The sequence below is a fragment of the Cupressus sempervirens genome, chromosome 5 (assembly GCF_028749045.1).
Source record: "Cupressus sempervirens isolate cs-2001-9-10 chromosome 5, ASM2874904v1, whole genome shotgun sequence".
Classification (NCBI taxonomy): domain Eukaryota; kingdom Viridiplantae; phylum Streptophyta; class Pinopsida; order Cupressales; family Cupressaceae; genus Cupressus; species Cupressus sempervirens.
In genome coordinates, this window is record NC_143122.1 from 200,607,510 (window position 1) to 200,633,049 (window position 25,540).

At 32.7% G+C, this 25,540-nt stretch overlaps 1 pseudogene; it reads left to right on the forward strand.

Annotated features, from left to right (window-relative positions):
- Positions 1-1,005: 1,005 nt before the first annotated feature.
- On the forward strand, positions 1,006-25,484 carry LOC149555104 (beta-glucuronosyltransferase GlcAT14A pseudogene; annotated as a pseudogene).
- Positions 25,485-25,540: the final 56 nt, after the last annotated feature.

The window sequence follows — 25,540 nt, forward strand, 5'->3', positions numbered from 1 at the left end:
CCTCCTTCTACCCTTGAGGTTAAGGTGGCCAAGTTCTGGTCATTGGTAGAAGGAATTATGGAAATCAATAATTCCAATCCTTTGGCTAGAAAAAGAACCCAGTGGAAATCCCCACCTACAAATTGGGTCATACTCAATTTTGATGGTGCAGCTAGAAAGGAGGGTTCAATGGGGGGAGGGATAGTCAGGGATAGTAAGGGTAGGATGTTGTTGGCATATACTGGTAAGCTAGGGGAATTTTCTAAGAATATAGCAGAGTGATGGCTCTATATTGGGGTTTAAAATTGGTCATAAGTGTGGGTTGGAAGGATGTGCAAATTGAAGGAGATTCTAAAATAATTATTGAGACTATCAAAGGTAATATGAGGGAGGGATGGGACATTAAACATGTGACTAGTGATATCAAGTACCTATTAACTTCTCTTAATAGGTTTGATTTGAATCACATCTTTCTGGAGACAAATAGTGTGGCCAATGAAATGGTAGTGATCAGATTAAAGGTGAAGGGGCTTAGATGTTGGAGCAATTTGAACACATTGCCAAAGTTGGTAAGGGAGTTAGTAAGCTATGAAGTGAGAAATGATGAGTCCTAGCTGGCTAATTTGTGTAATGATGTTGAGCTGGTGAGGAGGACATGTCCTCGAAGTGCAAGTGACAAAGTGTAAAGAATCAAGTATAAGTAATATTAATTATGCATGGCCCAAAAATTGGAAGTTTGAAATGGGGGATTTTTTATTTATTTCCCTAAATGTTTCATCATATGTTGTGCAGAGAAAAGAATTATTTTTTAAAGGTTTGATGTGTGTTGGGAATGATGGAAAGGATTGGGGGATAGATCATGGCAGCCAATACGTGATCTTTCTTACCAAGTTGGTTGTTTTTATTATTACTATTAATTGTTATTATCATCTCTACTTGTGGGTTTTTTTGCCTATGAGTGAAGTCTTTTTTAGAAATTGTGTCTAGGATTTGAAGAGAAAGAGAGGAGAGGTAAAAATTGCAGAGATGGGTGGAGATTTGATGTGCATTGAATTGACTGTGATTGATGAAAATATGAGGAAGCCCCTGGTGTGGTATATTTTGAAGGAGGGTGGTTTTGTCTCATTTATGGAGGCACTTAATGGGCATGATGAGAATTGCTCTATGCAATTTGTTAACTCTTGGTAGAACTATAGAGTTACCATAAATGGTATCTCATTTCATATTTTTGAGGAGGAAATTGCTTTGGTGATGGGCTTGCCCATGAGGGGTAGGAAATGGTATAAGGTGACAAAGGTGACTAATAATGTGAGCCTGCAATATTTCTTTATGGAAGATGAGGAACCAATTCGGCATAGAGTTGTTTTCATCTGGGAGAAACTTCCTAACCCATGGAATGAGGTTTGTTTGGTTTTAATGAAATATCTTACCCTAGAAGGAAGTTATGGAGTCTGTTACTACTATGACTTTCCTCTCCTTAATCATTTTCACCACCATGATTTCATTTCACTTCCTTTCTTCTTGCTACATGAGTTTAGAGGATTTTATTGTTGATGTGAAAGAAAAAATGAAAAAGGGGGTTAATTTTATAGTTTTACACTAGGGTTTAATTTTTAGGCTATATCAATTCCACCTCACCCTTGCCCCCCCTAAGATTGTGGAAATTGACATTCATGTCCATCTGAACCCTTGACTCCAAATTGTTCCCCTTAGGTTGACAAGTCCTAGAGCCCTTACCCCATAACCTTTGCCTAGTGGGTCCCCGGTGAATCCACCTAATGGGGAAGAAAGGGAGGTAGGATAAAGATAAGGAGAAGGTGGTGGTAGAGTTAGAGGATGAGAAGAGAGTGGGTAGGAGGAGGTCAAGGAGGTTAGCAAAATCCAATGCTAAGAGGAAGTTGAGGAGGAGTCAAACTTAGAGGATTCAGGATGCCCCAAATGGAGAATAAAAGAAAATGCGGTTAACTTTGGGGTGGGAGGTCTGGAGGAGGTAGAGGAGGAGGATTTGAAATCCTCTAGGTCAAATTTAGGTGAGGGTAAGGAGAATAAGGATGTGTCACATGTTTCGGCAATGGTTGAACTAGGGTGTGTGGACCTAACAAAGGATTAGTTCCCTAATATGATGGATAGGATGCCTTCCCCTGTAACTATCTCCTCCCCATTAAGGTTGCTTTTGAAAAAGATAGTAACCCCCTATTTGTGTAGGATACCACAAAGACTAACTTACTGATGTCCATCTAGGAGGTCCACAAAAGGTTGGTAATGAGATATGGGAGAGAATTTATGCAATGGAAGCAAGAATGGGTCTTTCGACCAAGTTCATAGTTAAGGTGACACATGCAGTGGCTACCACTCTGTACTTGCTCAAGGATGCCAATGGGGACCTACCTAAGGAGGACTCAAAGATGCTATTTTACTTCCTAGTAGAAGACTACATGAACATCTTCCTAGGGAGGAAGGAGGCCAAGAAATATTAAGGGCTCCCTCCTTTTCCTTTTTAATGTTGTTAATCTACAAGTTACTAGACTTATGTGTTTGTAAGTTTATTATGTTTTTGCTAATACTTTTTTTTTAGACTCTTAATTTTGATTACAAGAATTTTGTTTAAGCATGTTGATACTCTCTTAATTATGGTTGTGAATCTTTTTTCTATTTCTAGCAGCAATAGGGGTTAGTTTAGTTTTGATAGTAATCCACTAGTAGTTGATCATTTTTTTGTTATGGGCCAGCCCCCTTGTTTTGGCTGCTTTTAATTCAAAAAAAAATATTCATTAAGAATAATATATTAATTTGAAATGATTTTAAAATGTACAAATTTCTATATAGATAAAGGAATGAGGGGGAAAAATAGAAACAATGAGGTGCAAGGATAGGTACAAACACCCAAGAAACTCCAAGAAAGAGCCATGGAATAGTGAGCCCCCATGAAGGAGGAGGAAAAACCTAAAGCACCAAACAAAAAGGGAGGGACATACATAAGATATCCCTCACCATCTTAAGGATATATCTCCCTTGTAGATAGGTGACTAGAAAACCCAAAAAATAGGATCACCACCCACCTTTGACACAAGGCCAAATCCACTAGAATTCCACCATAAGGCCAAGCCAGCCAAACCAATATAAAAGCTACCTAAGAATGCATTAAGTTACCTCTCATACCAATCTAGGCTTTCATCAACATCCTCACCTCAATCGTTGGCCTCATCACCACAAGAAACCCTATCTGAAAGAGGACTGCCACTCTCATTCCTACCCATCAAAAGAGAAGAGTGTAACAAAAGAGAAGAGTGTAATAATAAGTTGATAATGGATATTGATACTCATATTATTCATTGTATATATCATGAAGGTTTTTCTTTGAGTTAGAATGATATAATTCATTGATCAAGCGGTAAGAATTATATTAATCATAATCTTATTGTTTGTGTGTCTCTAATACAGCATATTGTCTTGATTATCATCAATGAAAATTTTAAAATTATTATTTATTTTTTAAAATATATTAATTTCAATAATATAATTTTATTTTTACTTTTGATGATATTATTTCTCAAATACCAAATGTTGGAGAAATTTATTTTATGACTCATTTAAGTTTTTATTGTGGATTGGTCAACCTTCTCTATAATGCACCTTTTATTAAGAACATGTGATCAATAAATTTAGTTGTACTAATAATCTATAATTATATATTTTAGAAACTTAAAAGTGAGGGATCCTTATTTAGATTTCTTTGATAATTAAGAGGATAGGAGAGTGCAAAAATTGTGGTTAGTTGGTACAAATAAAACATTATTTTAGTATGAATAAATCATTATGGAGGGTTTAGAAACTTGACATGAGCCCACATGTGCACCTCTCTAGCTTAGAGCCAAGGATCAAGGGGAATGCACACTATCAAAATCACCCAGTTCATGATCCTCATCTCATGAGGTTAGAGCCATTCAACTTTCTCAATAGACTAATGAGATATTTTTTAAATTTATATATGAAGACATTTTTGTTGTAGTCACCAAACACAATACTTTAAAACATAAAATCTAAGGTGGGAGACATCTTTTAGAAGCTTGTAGTAATTTTTTATAAATAATTATAGTCATACAAGAGGAGGAAAATGTGAGGTAATAAATTTTTTTTTACAAAATCAATTAAATATTATTTGATACACAAATCATGTTTTAATAATTGTGAATCATCTAGCCAATACAATTTTATAGATAAAATTAAAGTTCCAATAAAATGTGTTAAATATAATACTATCATTTTCTACTATTAAGGATTAGGTTTTCTCTTCATGGATAGGGCTAAAAGATATATTCTACATAGATATGGTATCCCAATACTTTGTTGCCATCTTTTCATCCAAATGATGTAGGGATTCCACAACCAAAAAGGTTGGTTTTCTCAAGGGTTGGGACTTTTCACCATGACTTGGGTCCCTAATTTCAAGCCTCAACCTATAGATATTCAATTTTTTCTCTTTTGGATTTCTTTCCCTCTTCTACTGCTTGAGTACAGAGACCCTCAAATCATTGAATTTTTTGCTAACAAACTTGGGATTTTTCTTAAGCATGATCTTATCCCTTTTGACTGTTTGCATTTGGATGTTAGAGTTTGCCTTCTTTTAGGTATGTGGAAAATATTTCCTATTTAGTTTGCGATCAACTCTCAATGGGCTTTATGGAATAAGTCCATCAAGATCTAGGATGAGGTCACAATGCAAAAATTTCAATATAGACTACGTTGTTTCAATTCCCAATGTTAAGATTATGTGCCAAGCTCCATAGAAGTCTGTCTAGATCATAATTTTGATCTAGTATTATGTACTCATAAACTTTCTTTAAATCTTCATAAAGTTCATAATATCACCCTGCATCTTGAAACTTCACTAGGATATTATCAATTTTTGAATATTAGAAATCCAAATCTAATATTCTCCCTATTACTAAAATCAATCTTTCCTACCATTCAGAATTTTCTAATGAGTGTAAAAGGCTTTGAATCTCAAACTCCTTCAAGTTTCTCTATCTTGCCAATTTCAAAGACCCTTAGGCAGAAGTCTATCAACTTGGGACCCCTTCCTTCCCTTCATATTTTGAGGGGCTTTCTCATTAACACTCAACTTGCAGATTGGAAATCTCATTAAACCAATGATCAAATTCTATCAGAGATTGCATCTTCTATTATTTTTTGTAATAGCAAAGGAAGAAGGGATTATATTAGGTAATTAGAAAACTAGCTCATTTGATGAGTTGTTAAAAGAATCCCAATATTTGAACAATCAGGTTTCTTTAAAAATATTGAGTTCCTGTTAGATTTTAGAGATTGTGGAATCTACCCATGGCACTTTACTAGAACAACAACCAATGGTTCCCTCTCTTTAATATGGATTCATTGGGATTAGAAGAATGTATCTATCAATAGTTTCAAAATGTGACAGACAATATAGATTTTCAATGTTTGAATGTTAATATTGGTGAGACTGAGATTAACAATGCTCGACTTTCTAAGGATTCTAAGAGCTTTTCTTCTTCAACCCTTTTTTATCACCATCAAATCCTTTTAATTGCTCAATCTCCATCTCAATGCTAGTAGGTCCCCATAATGTCCAAATCTGGAGGTATGCCTAAAGACTCCAAGACTAAATTTGAAATAGCAATAGGTATCCAATCTACTTTGGATGATAGGTTTGTTGTTACCAAGTGTGTTACAAGGAGAACAAAAGGTTCTCCTTGTTAGAAATGAAGATCAACTCTTGGAATGTTAGAGGCATCAATGCCTCTGAAAAAAGATGTATGATCAAGCAATTGATTGACTCTATGAAAGAAGATATTATCATGTTATAGGAAACTAAGTTATCACAAGACATTTTTGCGAAAACACTTTCTAAATGGCCAAAGTGGTCTTCCTTCCACTCTCTTGGAATAGGAGCCTCAGGAGAACTTGTTGTTATTTGGAATCCTCAAACAATTTAGGGTCATCTTATTCAACAACATTCAAATTGGTAAATACTCAAGATGTTAGATTTTGACATTTCTTTTATCTTGATAAATGTTTATGGGCCTTCCTCAATGCATGAAAAATTACATGTTTGGAATAACATTACTCAATTGATCCAACTTCAGGATTCCTAGAACATCATTCTAGGGGGTGATTTCAATGCAATATTGAACCAATCTAAGAAATCTAGTGGGATTTTCCCTTCGATCAAAACTACTCATGACTTCTCTCCTTTTGTGGACAAAAAAATTTGATGGATATCCATCCTATACAAGGGTCATTTACTTGGACAAATAGGAGAGCTAGATTTGCACAAATTGTTATTCACTTGAATAGATTTCTACTCTCTCAAGAATGGAAACTTCACAACTTTCATATCCAATCAAATATTTTTTCATTGTTGGGTTCAAATCATTTTCCAATGTCTCTTTCTATCACTCAGATAGTTAATGGGGATAAAACTCAGTCTAATTCATCTTTCACGTTTGAAAGAATGTGGTGGATCACCACACCCTTTTTCCAAGGCTCCAAGATGTATCAATTTTCAAACAAATAGAAACATGTCAAGGTACTTATTAAGAACTGGAATCATCATGTTTTCAAGAATGCCTTTAAACATAAAGAGGTTGTCAAATTACAATTGAATGATATATATAAAATATCATTCAAAATGGTATGGGCAATGATAATTGGGTGACCCCACAGTAGTGGATGCCACTTTTTTGGAACAAACAAAATTTGTAATGCTAAAACAAATCAAATTTTGGTAGTTCATGCAAACCCTAGGATTTGTTTGAACCAATAAATTATGTTCACATGAGCCCTATTTAAATATATGTTCATGCAAACACAATTTATGGGTTCATGTGAACCCATGGGTTCACATGAACATCTAAATCATTATTTTTGCCTTGTAATTGATATCTTTTTTGATAGACATATTTGCGTGAATGCTTGTTCACACGAACATAGAGTATATGTTCACATGAACATAGTATTCACACAAACGTGTTTTTAAAAAGAAAAACTTTTTTCTTTTTCAAAAAAAAAAAGAAAAATATGGCCTTTTAACCCTCAATATTAGAATCAAATGACCTCATACTATAAATCTAAAAATTAAAAACTATGTTTCTCAAAGAAATCTTTCCAATGACTATAATTTTAATAGGTATTATATTCATTAAGACTTTCAAATATGAGTTTAACTCATTATAGGTTGATTAATGATTGAACATCAACTGACTTCAACACTTTGGGAAAAATTATAAATTGGATCTTTTTTGAAAAATCTCTAGGAAATGGATGAAAATGTTAGATTTCTATTGAAAAAAGAAAAATTTATTTATTCAATATACTGAGTTCAAGTTATGCTTCTCAAAATGAACGTGTGTTTGAATTACAATTAATGTCACTTTAAAACTTCATATACTATACAATATGAAACCAAATTGAATCAAACTAAATGTATCCTCTAGACATAGATATTAAAAATCCAACATCAAAAGAATTACCTCATTATCATTTGTAGAAAAAAGGTTATGCTTGTCAAAATGACTATCACTCTTTAAAAATATTGATTTTCATATGTACCACTTTTTGAGGGAGAAGAAACTTATTTACTTTTAAAGAAAAAAAATTAATTTTTAAATATGGTTACAAAGTAGTAACAAATTGCTAGAAATCACTACTCTTATTCATCTTCAAATTCTTAATACTTTTAGAGATATAGTCACTCGAATTGGAGGTTTGTTTTAAAAATATTGATTTTAGTGTCAAAATTGGTCAAAAAGTGGAACCCATTATTGTGGGCTCACCCTTTATGTTAGGAAGAAGAGCCTCCAACATGAAGGGGAAGAGTTTTATAATAGGGAAGAAGAATATTGGAGACAAAAATTTAGGGAATTGTGGCTTCAACAAGGTGATAAGAATACTAAATATTTCCATGCTTTAGCCAAACGAAAGAGTACTGCTAAAATAATTTTTCAAATAAAAGATGTTGAATCAAGAAACATATTAACCAATGCTCAGCATATTAGGGAACAAGGAGTTAAATTCTTCAAAAATCTTCTTGCCCCATCTAAATATCCAACACCTTTGGATTCTTAAATTAATGATCTCCTTGAAGCTATTCCTACAATGGTGTCTCCCTCAAAAAATTCTATGTCCATGGCCCCATTCTCCATTCTAGAAATTTGAAAGGTAGTGTTTTCATTCCCCCTAGACAAAGCCCTAGCACCAGATGGATTCACTACTCTTTTCTTCTAAAGTTTTTGGGATACTATTGTTTAAGACTTGTTAGTTATTGTTCAGGAATCCACAAAGAATAGAACCATGCTCAAGTATTTCAATTCTACCAATATTGCATTAATTCCAAAAACTAAGGATCCTAAAACCTTCACTAACTTCTGGTCCATATCATTGTGTAATTTGACATATAATATTATCACAAAAGCTATTTATTTATGATATTTGCATCTTGTCCCAAGAATTATCTCTCCTGAGCAAGGAGGTTTTTTTCTAGGTTAGGAAACTATGAAGGGAGCTTTAGTTGCTGATGAAGTTCTACATTCCATGAACACTTCTCAGTCTTCCAATTTTGCGATCAAACTCTATATGATGAAGGCATATGATAGAGTTTGTTGGACCTTTCCTTTTCAAGTTCTTCAAAAAATGGGTTTTTCAAAAATTTGGTGCAAATGGATAAAAGCATGCATTTCATGGGCTTCATTTTCAATTATCAGCAATGGGAAAGCATCAAGCTTTTTCTCCTCTTCACAAGGTATTACACAAAAAGAGCCCTTATTTCAAATTTTATTCATCATTATGGCTAAAGCTTTCAATAGGACCATCAAGCATCACAACTTGTTAGGCAAGTGAAAGGAAGAAAACATTCAAGGAACCTCTATATCCATTACTCATTCTTTATTTGTTGATGGTACACTGTTATTTGGTAGCTCACAATTTTCAAAGGCAAGATAGATTAAGCACATTCTACAATTATACTCTGATATTTTAGGGAAGAAAATTAATCCTAAAAAATCCAAAATCTTTCTCTTCAATACTAACAAAGTTATATTAGATAAAATTGTGTGGATTCTAGGATTTTTAGAGGACTTTTTATCTTCTAAATATCTTGGAATACCATTCTTCATGGGGTCGAATAAGACAAGTTATTGGACTTCTATCCTTGAAATAATTGAAAGCAAAGTGGTTTTATGGAAAGCTAGATGGCTCTATTTATTAGGCAGAATTCTACTCATTAAATTAGTACTTGTAGCTATTCTGAATTATTATTTAGCATTCCTTAAAGCTCCACCCTCAATTCTATTAAAAATTCAAAAACTAATTAGAGGTTTCCTTTGGATAGGTAATATTTTGGCAAATAAGAAAATCCCTCTTATATCTCTCCAAGATATGGCACATACTCCTATAGTAAGTGGTGCAGGGGTTCATGACTTATCAAATAGGAATGTTGCATTTGGTGGCAAGCTAGTTTGGCAAATGTATAGAAAGTCTCAGACTATCCGGTGTCAAATTATGCAGCAAAAGTATCTAGATAATAATGATCCATCAAGAATATCCTCAATGCTCAATCCTCCAAAAGGATCTATAATTTGGGATTTTATGGTATCTTCAAGAGACATTGTTCTCAACTATGTAACTTGGGAAGTAAATAGTGAGGACAAAGCTAGCTTTTGGAGGGCTCCTAGAATGGTCAACCACCTTCGATCAATTTTCCCAACAAAAAAGATCTACTATTAACTTCAAAATATTTGTGGGGGACTCAAGTTGTTCACTTTATATCTATAGTCTTCCTTTTTTTAAGGAAAATTATATGGAAGGATCCAAATCAGCTCCTGCTCTCTAAACAAGACCAAGATTATGTTTGATCCATATTAGATAAAAAAAAAAAACAAGCCTTCTTTTGAAAGTATGAAGATAAATTACTGTGGTCCTTAGCCAAGGATGGTGACTACTCAATCAAAGAGGGATATAAGCTTATCCAAATAATTAATTCAGAAAAGAGTCCTTCACGAGCATATTCATTATGTTGGAACAATGTCATACTATTGAGAGTTGGTTTCTTTGCATGGCTTGCAATCAATCATAGGATACTAACAAGTGATAGATTACATAGATTAAATATTGCTTTAGCCTTCAAATGTGTGTTATGTAATGATGAATATGAATCAAGTGATCATCTTTTCGTTTGTTGTCATTTTTCCTATCAATGTTGGATGTTTTTTCTCAAAAAGTTAAGCTTCTTTACCCCCCTTCAAAATAACATATGGGATATTTTTCAAGCATGACCAACCCTCAACCTTTGAGCCTTATTTGGAGGAATATGGAAGTATTCCTCAGCTTTATTCATATGGGTTATTTGGTGGGAAAGAAAAAAGTAGATCTTTAGAAAAGAATCTTCTTCTATTGATAAGGTGTTAGAAGTTATCAAAAAGTCAATTGCAGAAGTAATTACTGCAATCTTAGTAGATGCAAGATCAATCCTATTATTACATCTTGGGATGGAAATATCCTTCGAGAATGCAAAACATTATTTATTCCCCTAGGATGGGTATTAACTAGATCACAACCTAAAGTAGACTGGTTTGATGTCCATTGGCATCCCCCCATTATAGGATATGTGAAGCTCAACTTTGATGGAGCCTCTCAAGGAACCCTAGCTCAATCAGAGTTAAGGTCATGTATTAGAGATTGTAATGGGGAAGTGTTAGCTTTTACCATTTCCCCCCTACCAAATGGTACTAATAATCTAGCAAAAGCTCAAACTCTGTTCATTGGATTAATCCTTGCCAAGAAAGGAAATTTTCACTGATTATAGATTGAAGGTGACTCTCAGGTAATCATTAATGCCTGCATTAAAAGATAAACATATCTTGGCATCTTAAGTATATCATCCATTAGATTTGGAATCTATTAGACTAGTATCAGGATATATGTATTTCTCATACTCTACAGGAGTGAAACAAAGTTGTTGATTTCCTTTCAAATTTAGAGTGTGCTGGCATCATGATTTCAAAACATCATTTGAGTTTACTCATTTATCATTATGGGGAGCTACAATTACTTATCTTGAGTTAGATTTATTCAAGTGTGAGTAATAATTATCTCTCATTTACGTTTATATGGCACAATTTCTTTGGTTATATATCCAATAAAGATTTCTTATTTTCATTTAGTTAAAGCTACCAAGCTTTCTGTTAAATGGACATCACATTTTTACTTCATGTTCTCTTAAGGGATTCATGGTATAGATCACATGCAATGAAGTTAATTCAATTTCTGCTCAAGCAATATATTCACATGGTAGTTTGTCCTTCAAATCCTTCCATGTGTTGCCAACTGATGGAATTTACTCTTATAGATTTGTGCTTTTAACTATCATTGCCCAACTTATTATTACCTATCATGCTTCTAGATTCAGTGCATTACAAAGTTACTCACTTGAGGATATCGAATCCCATGGAGGTTTGTGTTAAATGTGATTCCTGTTCTCAGTTTGATGGGTAAATTCTAACCTAAAATTATAGGATTTAGCTCTAACCATTTGTGGATGAGAATGTTCTGCCACTGCATGTAGATGACTTTGTCATGGATGTAATGTTGTGTGTACACTCTCCTTCTATTCAGTGAGCTATTATGCATGTAATTGTTGATGATATTCTCTCCCCCTCTTCTAGGTAGTTTCTCTTTCCCTCCAATCTAGTGTCAATTTTCCTATCTAACACCATGGATTTGCAATAGGGTAAAAGTACAAAGGTATGTCACCTTTTAGGCTAACTCATTAGAATGACTCAACTTGAGTATTTTTATCCAAAAATCAATTTTTTTCAAACATATGATCCAAATAAAATCATTCTAGCTAAGTTATATATGGTCTTACACTTTTCCAATTGGAAATATCTATTAAATATATGTTTTATACTAGTTTGTATCCAATTACTAAAGAAATAAAATTATTCTAGAAAATAGGGATTTCAATAACTCTTACTATTTTAATGATTTTTTTTAGTAACATATAAACACCATTTTATAGAGTTCAAATTCAAGAATATTCATTTATAGAGTTTATAGTGTTATAATTAGATATAGTATATTGTAATTAAAACATTCTACAAGCACACATTTTAACACTTGAAAAGGTGTCAATTTTGAGAAAGGAAAAAATTATTAAATGATTATCAAAAAAATTTAAAAATCATGTGATGTTCTAGATGAGAAATTTCTCTTCTAGAATATATAATTTTTCTTCTTGTTAGAATATATTTGTTTTGAAAAATGTGGTGGGAGATCAAAACTATTGATTTTCAGTGAGTTGAAATTTGAATCATTATAAAAGAGGAAATATAGGTCTATAGGAAATATAGGTCTATACTCTATAACATAATCTAAGTTCAAACGGAAATAAGTTTGGGTAAGTGCAAGAAGTTGGGTCTCACTTTTGGGCAAAAAGTGGAAGTGTTTTTCCTATTTTTGAAATTTCTTGTCAATTGATGTCAAAATTTGAGGCATTTAGAGATTGACAATTAAAAAAACTTTAGAAGTAAAAATTTTTATGTTTAAAAATCTAGTTTTTGAATTTGTAATTTATATATGTACCCATATTATAGATTTTTTTTTTGGTATGGATCTTTAAAAACCACTTTTTCAAAATGCTTGTTTCAGGACCATACCACACTCATGTACGGACACCATAATTTTATACAAAAAAAGGGAGTTACTAACACATCTAAGATTGATGACACTATTTTTCTTTAATTTTTTATTATTAATTATTAATTGGCTATAAAGGTAAATTTTATAGCCTCTCATGTACGAACACAATAATTTGATCAAAATTTCACTTTTTTCAAAAATCCTTTTTTAACCTCAAAAGAATTGTATGTAGATTGATGATATATAAATTAATTTAAGAAAAATTATAAAATAAAAAAGTTATTAGAGTTTTAGTGAACTTCACTATTTTACATTTAGGTACCACCTTTCATTAAAAAATAATACAAAAATAGTAAATAAAATCATAGCACTATAAAATTTATATTTCTAAAATTAGAACAATGAGAGCTCTAATGGGTTTTTGTTTCATAAAAAAATTTGATCGGGAAGACCCTCTAAAGATTATGGCAAGGCATGAATTTGCCAGTTCAATGCCTTAACCAAATCTTGAGAGGTCAAGACATAGGCTTGGTCTCGCCAAGCCTATCCTGAACCAAAGTCTAAGGTAGGAGAAAACAATATCACCCAATGTTGTAAGAAATAGGTACCCATTATTTGAAATTCAAAAAATATGTAGTTGTTTTGAAAAAGTCAAATCGGCATAGAAAATTCCCCCAATAAAACAAAATTTTAAATTTTTAGAAATGGGTACCCATTTTTTAAAAGTAAAAACTAAGTACTAGTTTCTAAAAAATACAATTTTTTTATGCTTTCAAAAATGGGTGCTCATTTTTTAAATTTAAGATCGGGTGCCCGAGCCTAAAATAGGTACCTATTTCTAAAAGAGAACAATCTCAATTTATAGACTTCTATGGAATTGAGACCCAACTCCTTGCTTCTACTTGTTTATTTCCATATAGTTTTATGGTGGGAACTAAGCCTCTAATTTTCAATATTTTTCACCAACTAAAAAGTTATCTATAAAAATTAGGAAATTATATCAATTCTCATTCCAAATAATTATTAAAATTTATAATCCTAAACATCATCCATTTCTATACATTTCATTAGTTTACATATTTTTCAAATTCTAAGTGATAATACTAGTTTTATGTTAGTAAAGGTGAACAATTATACTTTTGTTAGCCTTTTCCTTTACAAAATTTTGACATAGGTTTGTGTTTTTACCCTATAGTCAGTTTCACTTTTGGAGATACTTGTTACTAAAGTTGTTCACAAACAATTTTGGGTTGAAAACAAGTTAAAAGTTTCAATGCAACATTATGATCTCTGCGCGGGTCATGCTTTGGTGCCTTTTTTTTTGCGATTTGAACTTCTTCAGAAATAGGAATTCATGGAAACTTTTGATGCACTCCAAAAATCCTTCAAAAAATAAAGCCTATGATTCATTAAATCCACTTTTCAAGTTACTATGAGGGCCTTGTGCTTGAAAATGCATAAGGCATATAGGGTTTTCACTACTGGACCTTCTGGAGGTTCCAAACAAACATTTCTCACAATTGTCCAATCGTAGGTTTTCACCTTGGTCGGCCCCTGATTTGCAGGAAGGTTCAGATGGTTTTTAGTTCATGGGTTTACCTACCTTGTAGGACCTGTAGATTGTGACCTCAAGTGTCCATGATGGATGCTACCCCAAAGATGGTCAGTTTCTTGAATGGCCACAATCGTTACATGGTGTTTAGGAGCAAGGATTGAACATGGATTATGATATTGTGCCTATCTACACATAGGATGCATTTCATGGGTTGGGATGGGGCTCTTCACCTCTACCCATTCCCGAATCCAATTAAGGTAGAGTTTATGTTGCTTTGAATACCTCAGTTTCATTTTATTGGTTTGAAAGTGTAGAAATGTAGGAGTGAGATTTCTTGGCTATTAATAGTTATCAGTTTTTGAAATTTTGAAATTTAGTCATTTAATACTCATAATATGTAATTGGAGGAAACATTATCTCCAAATTGTAAACAAGGTATCTCTGCTTCATCAATATGGAAATTTGTAAATACATATATTTAAATATTTTGTATTTATTGACGATTCTAGGTTTTCTTACTAATTCTTTCCCAGTTAAGCTTTTGAATCTGATTTTATTTAATAAATATATTTAGTGGCTTGCCCACTTTTGCCAAAAAATAAATTTAATAAAAAAATCTTATCTAATTAAAAGTCATTCCACATTTAAAACATAGTATGCCTTAGCTAAATAAAAAAATTCAAAACTTTAATATAAATAAATAAATAAATAAATAACTTTATTCTCAAGAGAAGCACTTTGAACAATTGGATTCAAGAACATTTGAAAAGCTATATTAACTCAACTAAATAATCTTCTATTATGAAAAATTGATATAAATAGTTCGCAAATAGTTTATTAGAAGATATAGAGGGACATTATAATAAAAATTATCCACAATCATAGAGTTAGAGAAAATATCCTAGAGAACCCATAGTTTCCTTGATAGCATGATTAGTTTTCCCTAACTTGAAGCTGGATGGGTAATCCTTTTCTTGGAAGTGGAAGAGGTTCACAAGCCATTTGCATTAAGAATTATCATAGACCATTTATACTTTGATATCAAATGATACACAAATATCTTCTACATGTATCCTTACAAAATCATATCCCACACAATGTCAAGCTCCTCCTCTAAATGACATAAAAGTATAAGGTAGGGGTATATTATCAAAATGACTTGGGTCAAATATTTTTCTCTTTAAATAAATCTCCATTAAAATGGGTAGTACTGATCTTCCAAACTAACTACAAAAACAAGTATTTATCAATTATTTTGTTATATTATAGTAAGAAAAAATCATATAAAAAAATAAGAATTTATATAATTCAAAGACTTGAATACTGGCTACAATATTTATATTTATTTTCTAATCAAAATAAATTTTACTAATAAAGACTCAAAGTATTGAAACCAACATCTATTTAACATTTAGAGAGAATATCCTAGAGAACCCATAGTTGCCTCGATAGCATAATTAGTTTTCCCTAACTTGAAGCTTGATGGGTAATCCTTTGCTTGGAAGTGGAAGAGGTTCACAAGCCTTTTTCATTAAGAATTATCATAGACCATTTATATTTTGATATCAAATGATACACAAATATCTTCTACATATATCCTTACAAAATCATATCCCACACAATGTCGAGCTCCTCCTCTAAATGATATAAAAGTATAAGGTAGGGGTATATTATCAAAATGACTTGGGTCAAATATTTTTCTCTTTAAATAAATCTCTATTAAGATGGGTAGTATTGGTCTTCCAAACTAATTACAAAAACAAATATTTATCAATTATTTTGTTATACTATAATAATAAAATATCATATCAAAAAATAGACAGTTATATAATTCAAAGACTTGAATACTAGCTAAAATATTTATTTTTTATTTGCTAATAGAAATAAATTTTACTAATAAAGACTCAAAGTATTGACATCAACATCTATTCAACATTTAGAGTAAAAAATATGATATTAATTAAAAAAATTGAAATGATACACAATGTAATATGAAGTTATCTAATTTAAAATATATTTTTTAGCAAACAAGAGCTCTGCAAATACCGAGTCCCTGCCTTATGCAAGGAGAGAGTAGTAAGAAGCAATAAGTGATTAAGCAAGAGCCTACAACACAATGGTAAATTGTGATCCTCTTATCAAAGAGGTCTTTGGTTCAAACCTACCTCTGCTTAATAAAATAATAATTAATAATAATACATAATAATTAATCTTGGCTTCGACCTCTTACCAATAAATTAAAAAAAGCAATAAGTGATTGAGGATATGCAAAAAAAAAATTTGAGAGATGAAAAGTTGGTAGAGATAGTCGTGTTCATCAATAGGGATCTAATATGATTTAACCAAATAAATAATAACTCTATGGGATATTGAACTATAATAGATATAGATAGGTCATATTTCATCGAATTAATTCATAATATTAAGCATACAATTAACACTTGTATGTGTAGGGATGTTCTACATTTTGATTTAATTTTCGAGATGAGATGTACAATGAGGGTGTTCCTTTCAAATACCCAAGAAATAAAACCACTTAGGAGTAATTTATTAATGCATCTAATGCTAAATTAATTGTAGAGAAAGAAATCTAGTTTTTTATCGATCCTAATGCCAAGAACTAGTCCTTCAATTATCATAATAAAGATTTGATTAAATGGGAAAACCTATAAAATATAATTGCAACAAAATTAGAGATAGAGATAGTAGTATACAAAGGTGAAGGATATAATATGGCTGAAGAAATGAAAGATAAAATATCTATAATAGGAGGCAATTTTGAAAGAAATAATTTATGACCTACCAAAATTTAGGATGTTGGGAACTGACAGTTTGCAAATCTTATACTAAATAATCCATCTAAGAATGTCAATATCATGAACAAAATTAAGGAGTATGGTTTCTTTTGTTTCTATTGTGGCTTCACAATGGCTTTACAATGCATGCCCTCTTTGATTTTTAGGACAAGAGAACCAAATCCCTAGAATAGGACATCTTGCTAGGCCACTCAAAGGATGGACCTCTTGTAGGTATAAGATAGGTCAAAGGTTAGGTTAGTCTACATCATTCAACATCAAAAAGTTAGGAAGTCAAAATTCTTCACTAAGGGCTAAAAAGAGAACATATGTACACTAGGAAAATGTGTGCAGTGTTTGCTAACTAAGGCATCGCCTTTTTAAGCACAAATGCATCGTAAGTGTATATACACACCCTCTCTAGATGTATTAAATCATCCTAATACCTATAAATTCATAGCCCCTCCGTTAGGCACTCACTTTTACTTATTAACTCCAAAGCTTTACTTCTTCATACCTACACCATCTCAACCTTCAAGCACCAAGGTGAGCATTCACCATATCTTGCACACCATTAGGGGTATGCATGGTGTACCATGTGTGTCAAATTCATGTAGACTCCAAGTTAAAGTATGTGCATCCCTATCTTCGTACATTACACAAATCATGAATGTGTGAATATGTGCAATTATGCATCGAATACAAAGCATAGCCCATTTTTCAATAGTCTTGTGCATGTTGTGCACATTATACATGTGTACATGTGTACATTTGCACTATTCATCAAAGAAAACCCCAAAACAATGCACTAGTTGTTGGTATCTCTAACCATTATTTTATGTTAGTGTTAAACACTTAATCATTTACAAGGAAAAGTTAGATGGTCATCACGCGACCAATCTACTCTTAATAAACTAAGTAATGCACAAAAGTGTGTATGTACCAAGCTCTATAGGAGCCAAGTAAGTGTGTGGTCATTGCATATTTTCTGTGCAAGCTAAGCTTAACAACAACTAAGCATTTTAGAGCATACATGTACCTAGTTACATAGTACATGTCGAGCACAATACAAACCAAGCAACAACAATAATGAGTATCAAAATATAGTAAAGACCAAGCAATGTACAACTTTTACAAAAATTAGGAATGGTACATATTTTAAGGTAAATCATTTTCAAGATGACATAGAAGGAACATTTAATATATGGAAGAGGGTGAAGAGGAGGTGGAAACTTAGTCAGTGGAGCCTATGGCTAAGAAAGAAAGGAGGTCAAAAGAAAAGGATGTTGAGGGGATTATAGATTCTAGGTTAGAGCTTCCTACTCTTCATCTTTCCCCTATTCATCCTCGAGAACTAGACATGGAGAAGAAAAATGGTGAGGGAGAAGAGGTGGTCATTAAGGATAGGCACATGGCTTGGAGAGACTTTAATGTAAGAACTTCCAAAATGGGTATAGTAAGAGAGGTAATGAACCCACAAATTTTATAAGAGAAACAGGGTCAGCTCTAGTTAGAGGATCTCATTGATCCAGCAATGGTAGCCATAATGGATAATTCAAGGGGTATTGGCATAAATTTGCTTAATAATGCTAAGAACAACATGATTGACAATTTTAGGTCAATCAAATGGCTTTACCATGAGTTGGAGTAGTTTAGAGAAAAAATAGGCCAGCTAGAACAGAAAAGGAAGATGCCAGATTGTGGGAATTTCAATGATTAGGGGGATCATCTTAGTTTGGCTAAGAAGAGAATCCACAATTTGGAAAATTACAACCATAATTTGGTAAATTATATGCTTACCATTCTAACCTCTATCAATGATAATATCTCATCCCCTACTAGAATGTTGAAAACAAGGGGTCTTCTAGATGAAAGTGAGGACAAGGATAGAAAGAGCTAGGATGGAAGAGGAAGTGACTACTAACATTACCTTCAATAGCATGGAGTAGGATGTTCAGAAGAAGTAGGACCAAGTAGCTATGGAGATTAACAAAGCCTATGAAGTAGTGGAAATGATGCAAGAGTTAGAGAGAAAGATAGAGGATTAACAATGGTTTTTATTTTCTTGTCTTTTAGAATGAATGATTAATGTAGTTATTTTTATCTAGTAGGTTTCTTAGTCTATTGTACTAGCCTTTAGGTTGGCCTTCATTCTCTATCTAGGCTTTTTCTACTTATTATCAGCCTTGGCTTTTTGTCTGTATGTTGAACTAGCCCTTTGGTTGGCCTTCTTTTACTAGTTGGGCTCTTACTACTTATTATTAGCCTTATGATGTGTTTTAACTCTTGGGTTTCAGGATCCCTATAAAACCTATTTTTCTTATCAAAAATATTTAATATATGTAGAGGTTGTTGCAAAGAGTGTTATGCATTTATAAAGTGGATCACAGATCCCTATTTTGTATGGTCAACAATTCAGATGAAGAGGAAAAATATGGTTCAAAATATAGAAAACTCTTTACGAAACTCTTTAAAAAAAGAATATCTTAACCTAGATCGTGTGTGAGAAAGAGTGTGATGATTATGATAAGGTGATGTGAACCAAGAGGAATGAAGTGAAAGATCAAGATCAAAGCAGAAATAAGTGAAAATGTTATGTTATCTTTTAACAGAGTAAGTGACCTATTCAAAGAAGTGAAGAGGGAAATAAAAGTATTATCAAATTAGAAGACTTGAAATCCTCTTACAAAGTATACCGAGAGTCAAGTACTAAATCAATTTTAACCAACTTGAATCAAGGTAAATCTCTTAACAAAGTGGTCTTAACTGATCTTTGTAAATCTCTTAATAGTATCCTTAATTTTTTGTAAGTGTTAAATCCTATAATTAGGTGAGACCTAAAAGTCTCTTAAACTTTTAATAGGGAAGCCTCCTCACAGGGTGGATCATATATTATGATCAAACATTGTAACCATAACAGGTTAACTTTATTACTACAATAGTGAAGATTTGTGGGTGTCATCCCCACCCTAGTTTTACCTTCACCTTGGAGGGTTTCTAGGTAACAAATATGGTCTTATATGTTTATTGTCATGTATGTGATAGATCAAATTTACATGATTATAGTAATTTTATTACTACAATTATTACATGCACAAGTTGATGAATGATTGAATTAATGAAAAACAAAAGTGCTTAAGATTTTGATTCAACCCCCCTTCCCTCTCAGTATCTTGCTATCCTATTTATACCTTCATCAATAAAAAAATTGGTATTAGAGGTTTGGTTCTTTGAGAGAAGTTTAATGGCTTGGATATTAGATCTTGGAGATGGAATCTTTTAAATTGGATAAGTTTATTAATAATCAGGTGATAGACACCTAACTCATACTATAAAAACTTGAGAGAAAAAGACAATATCTAAAGGAATCCCTAAAGAGGAGAAAGGAAATAGCTATCTAGATAAAACATTTTTCCTATGAAGAAGTTGAGACAAAAGGACTATTTGAATAAATAAATCCAAATGACCAAGCATTTTTAGATCTACCTGAAAAGAACAAACTCTTGAATGAAGAAATAAGAGAGCTGAAATAAGAACATGAAATCCAATTAGTAAGATTATGTGAAGTGACTGAACAAAAGAAAAAAGAAGAAGAAGAAAAGACTATGGTTGAAGAAAACAAAAGGGTAATGGCTACCAAACTTGAAGAAAGGATATTAGATGTGCAAAAGCTTACAAACACTCAACTAGACATGATAAATCAATTGATGTTTGTAAATTAGCAATTCAATCATAAGGATGTGGAAATTGTAAATATGAAATCATAGAAGGAGATACTAAATAATAACCTAAAAAGTGAGAAAGAATCTATGAAAATATTAAAAAATTCAAAAGAAGAAATCAAATACTTTGAAGAAGTCATCAAGTCATCTAGTAGTGTTGATGGATCAAGACATTCATACACTAAGCAAGGAGAATCATCCAACAATGGAGAACTAAGGAATGCAAAGTCAAAGTAAAAACAAACATGCTATCACTATGGAAAACTTGGTCATAATACAAACATTTTTTGAAGCAAACATACTATGAAAATCCTAAACAAAAGTTTAATGGTTACTATTTTTACTACAACAAACAAGGAGACCAAATATGTGAGTTTAGGTCAAGAATCGGAAATGCATCTACTACACCTAAATTTACAAGACATTACTATAATTGTCAAAAGTATGAACATAGAGCATATGAATGCAAACCACAAACAAAACCTTTTTTGACAAATTAAAGGAAGAATTATGCACCTAACAATGCATGTTCCAAATGTCACAAGTTTGGACATATATGCAAGAATTGCAGGACTCAAGTGCATACAATAAATCAAGAAAAAGAAAAAGGAAAAGGAAAAGTAAACATTGAGAAAATAAATAAGGAGATGAATAAAAAAATGGAAAAAGAAAGAAAAAGATGGAAATAGTAGAGAAAATGATTCAAAGGTCACCCAATCCAATGGAGAAGGTGATCATATCATCTCAAATTAAGCAAGAGAGGTATGTATGGAACTATATGGTCAAGTGATATTTCATACATCAGTTCCTTACATAAAATGTGCCAAAGTTCATATTTTCATATATAAAGATGCATAATTTGAATGGATTTATTAAAGATTGCTGAAAATTAGTAAATATTATCTATGATGATTGAGAATTGCAACATGGACCAAGTACCTCAAAGTGAAATGGTAGAGACCGTGTGATATGGAAGGGACCAAGTTGTAAAGACAAGACCTAGTTCAAAGACACCAATATTGACCGAGATAGATGGCTTCCACCTACCTAAGTACATAACATTATTGAAGACCTTAAATCAATAAAAAGAAGGTATGTATCAAATTTTAAATACATTATCTCATACCTTGAATATAGATTTCAAAATTACAGAGTGAATTGGCATGTTGAGCAATTAGAAAAATATTTCAAGATAAATTTGGATAAAAATCTTGAGCAAGTAAAGATCTGAACTATGTTGAGTAATTTAGAGGAGAAACCCTAATAGAGAATATGGTAGCTTCATATACTTTTGGAATGATTCAAGTGGTTAGTAAGTTTCAACTGGTGAAGAGTGATTCTTGTCCTCCACCAAAGTTTTGTGCTATTTTAGAAATTGCAATGAAATGAGATTCAATGGGTGCAGTATCCTTAATACCACCCAAAGTTATTATGATCCATGACATTAGGATTTGATACATGTGTAAGATCAGAGAATTAGGAGAATACATGAGATCAAAGAAGCATATGAGAAGTTGTGTAATGATGGTATCTTGAAGGATGAATTTAAAGTTGTTAAAGAAAAAGGTTAACTTGTGCCCTAGAATTTCCAAGAAATTTCAAGATCAAATGGATTAAAATTATTTTGAGAAGATGTCATGATATGAAGTATTGGCTATAGGATGGACTCATGGAGATCAGAAAGAATTCAATGTGTAAGTTTGGATCCCTCATTGTATGTATTTTCTTTTATATCTATAAATATTTTCCTAATGTTGGTGATGTTGTTTGGGAAAAAAAAAACTAGTGACTAGATAGATAAGAAAATATATTACTCAGTTGGTAACAAATTTTGAGAATGTTTTGATTAAGTAAAAATGGGTTTTAAAGGACCCAAAACCTTTACATCAACAAATTTCTAGAGAAAATCATGAGAGAAGAACAATAGAGAAAAGAAACCAAAAATAACATGAGGTCACACAAGATAAAGCTAGAAAAGATAGCAAAAGTCCAGCAAAGGAACAACAATCAACTAGCTAAGGAGTATTTATCAGGTTCATAGCCCACTCCACTAGATTATGCATGGTTTCAGTAGCAGCCTTCACCTTGTCTTTCTTACTAGTTTCCTCAATCTTCTTTGAATGGGCCCAAGTACATTTTCTTGGTCCTTGAGAATCAACCCCTAGAGGGGAATCCTGGCCCTTATTTGCCTCATTCTTCTTTAGGAAAATAGTTACATTATCCACTAGTTATTTAAGCTATTTATCCATGTTACCCATCATGGTTTCAAGTTTGGACACCTTCCCCTAAATGATATTGATATCCTTATCCATGACCCTTTTCTTAGCTTCCATCACAAGGATCTTATGCATTAGGTTTTTTACTTCTTATGCATTAGGTTTTATCCATGACCCTTTGAGAATGTTATGGATGTTTATTTTGAGCAATGTGAGTAGAGAATGAAGATGAGGATGAGGATACTTGAAGAATTGGTCATAAGGTATTACAATGACATATGTTTTCTTGTAGACATAGATAAAACATTTGGCCTAGCTATAACTGTTTTACTATGAGATTGATATTATATAGTAAGTGCAAACATTGCTCTAATATTGAAGGAAGAAGTTGACACTAAGGCTGAATCTCTTGGAAGATATGAGGAAGAAAAGGTTAGAATAACTATAAATATCAAAATAGCTTCAAAAGAGAAGAAAAGGAAAAGAATGAATGAAAACCTAGAAGCTAAACTAGGCACACTAGGAAAGGGGAAGGAACCATTATAGTTTTTTGGTGCTCAAAATTGCCTTCCCGATTTTGAGCACCATTGAAAAATCAAGCCCTTAAACGCTTTTAAAATGCATATGTGCCTGGTTGTACCCAGCTGTCCATTTGAGACCCCTAAGGTGTTTAATGCTTCTAGCACCTTTCATTCAGCATGCCTAAGCACTTTGTGAAGTTAAATTGAGTGTTTGATTCATTTGGCAAAGTCCCGTTTCAAGCATTTGTCAAATTTACAATTTTGCCCAAAGTGTCAAACAGCGACAGGAGGATGTGTTTGCATTGGAATATCTCATACTCAGAATTGTTTCAAGACTTACCACTTTGGGAGTATCTAATATCTATACCTGAGAACCTATGTTTCAAATTTTGAGTTGTTTTGAGTCCGTTTGAATAGGTTTTGAATCCCTCAAAGTTGGTTAGTTACTGTTTTCATGCTTTTGCACTTTGCACACATTTTCGAGAAGCCTTGTTTGACGTGCTATAACTTTGACCCAATTGAATAAAATGATAAATTTACTTTTGCATTGCATGGTTGACGTTAGAGACTTCTTATGTTTAAATTTTTAAGTCTTGACGAATTCGTTTGATCAGTTTTCAAACGCGATTCCAAACACAATTTATGACTTTTTATTGGTGTCAGCACTTGCAGATTTATCAGTACCCCTGTTCATGGCGTTATAACTTGAAATCTGTGATTTTCAAGATCAAATGGTTTGTTCCCCTGTATTGTCCACTAAAAATACTACAAGTGTGCTAGTTTTTAGAACTTGATGAATCCGTCTTCACACTTTACCAAGGTCATTTCATTCACAAAAAATGATATTTTACTGATGTCCTATGTCCTGCAAATCTAGGTAGCCTACTTTGAACATCCCCCATTTCTGCCCAGTTATTCGTCATAAGCCTAAATCGCAGATTTGTATTGTCCTCATGACAGAGAACCAACACCTCCAAGAATAGCATACCTTATTTCCAGAACTAAAGGAGATGGGCAGAGGATGAGAAGGACTTTACAGGCTCTTTATCATCTGCAAAATCATTATTTGTTGCATTTAGATCTTGAGGCCCCTCCAAGGGAAAGGATTGAGCTAGAAAAATATGTAAAAACTGAGCCTACATTCATGGAAGCAAACAATGTTCATGTTGTAGGTAAGGCTAATCTTGTTACATATAAAGGACCGACTATGATAGCTTCTACAGTGCATGTTGTGGCAATTCTACTAAAACAAAGTAAAGAATGGGATAGGTTTATCAACCTCAGTGCATTTGATTATCCACTGGTTACACAAGATGATTTACTTCATGTCTTCTCTTACTTGCCAAAAGACCTAAATTTCATTGAGCACACAAGTGATATTGGATGGAAATTGTATCAAAGAGCTAAACCTATCATTGTAGACCCAGGGTTGTACCAGTCAAAAAAAAAAATCGGACATATTTTGGGTTACTCAACATCGGTCCATTCTGACTGCATTCAAGTTGTTTACAGGTTAAGCATGGGTGGTTTTGACACGTAATTTTTTGGAATTCTGTATATGGGGTTGGGACAATCTCCCTCGAACAGTGCTAATGTATTATACAAACTTCATCTCATCACTAGAAGGCTATTTTCACACTGTTACTTGCAATTCTCAGGAGTTCCAAAATACAACCATCAATCATGATTTGCACTTAATAAAGTAGGATACTCCACCCAAGCAACATCCCATAGTCCTGTCCTCTGAACATTTCGATGAAATGGTGCAAAATGGTGCTCCATTTTCTCGTAAATTTCCCAAGGATGATCCAGTTCTAGATAGAATAAACAAAGATCTCTTGGGTCATTCTAATGGGCAATACACACTTGGGGGATGGTGTATGGGGACAGACAACAGAGATCCATGTCAAGTGAGAGGCGATCCAACAATCCTTAAACCTGGGCTTGGTTCCAAAAGACTAGAAGGCTTATTGGTGAAATTGCTTGCTCCTAAAAATATTCGTGATAAGCAATGCAAGTAACCCGTCTACTAAAAGGTGTTGCAAGGGATTATTAAGCTAAAACGTCTCCTAATTCA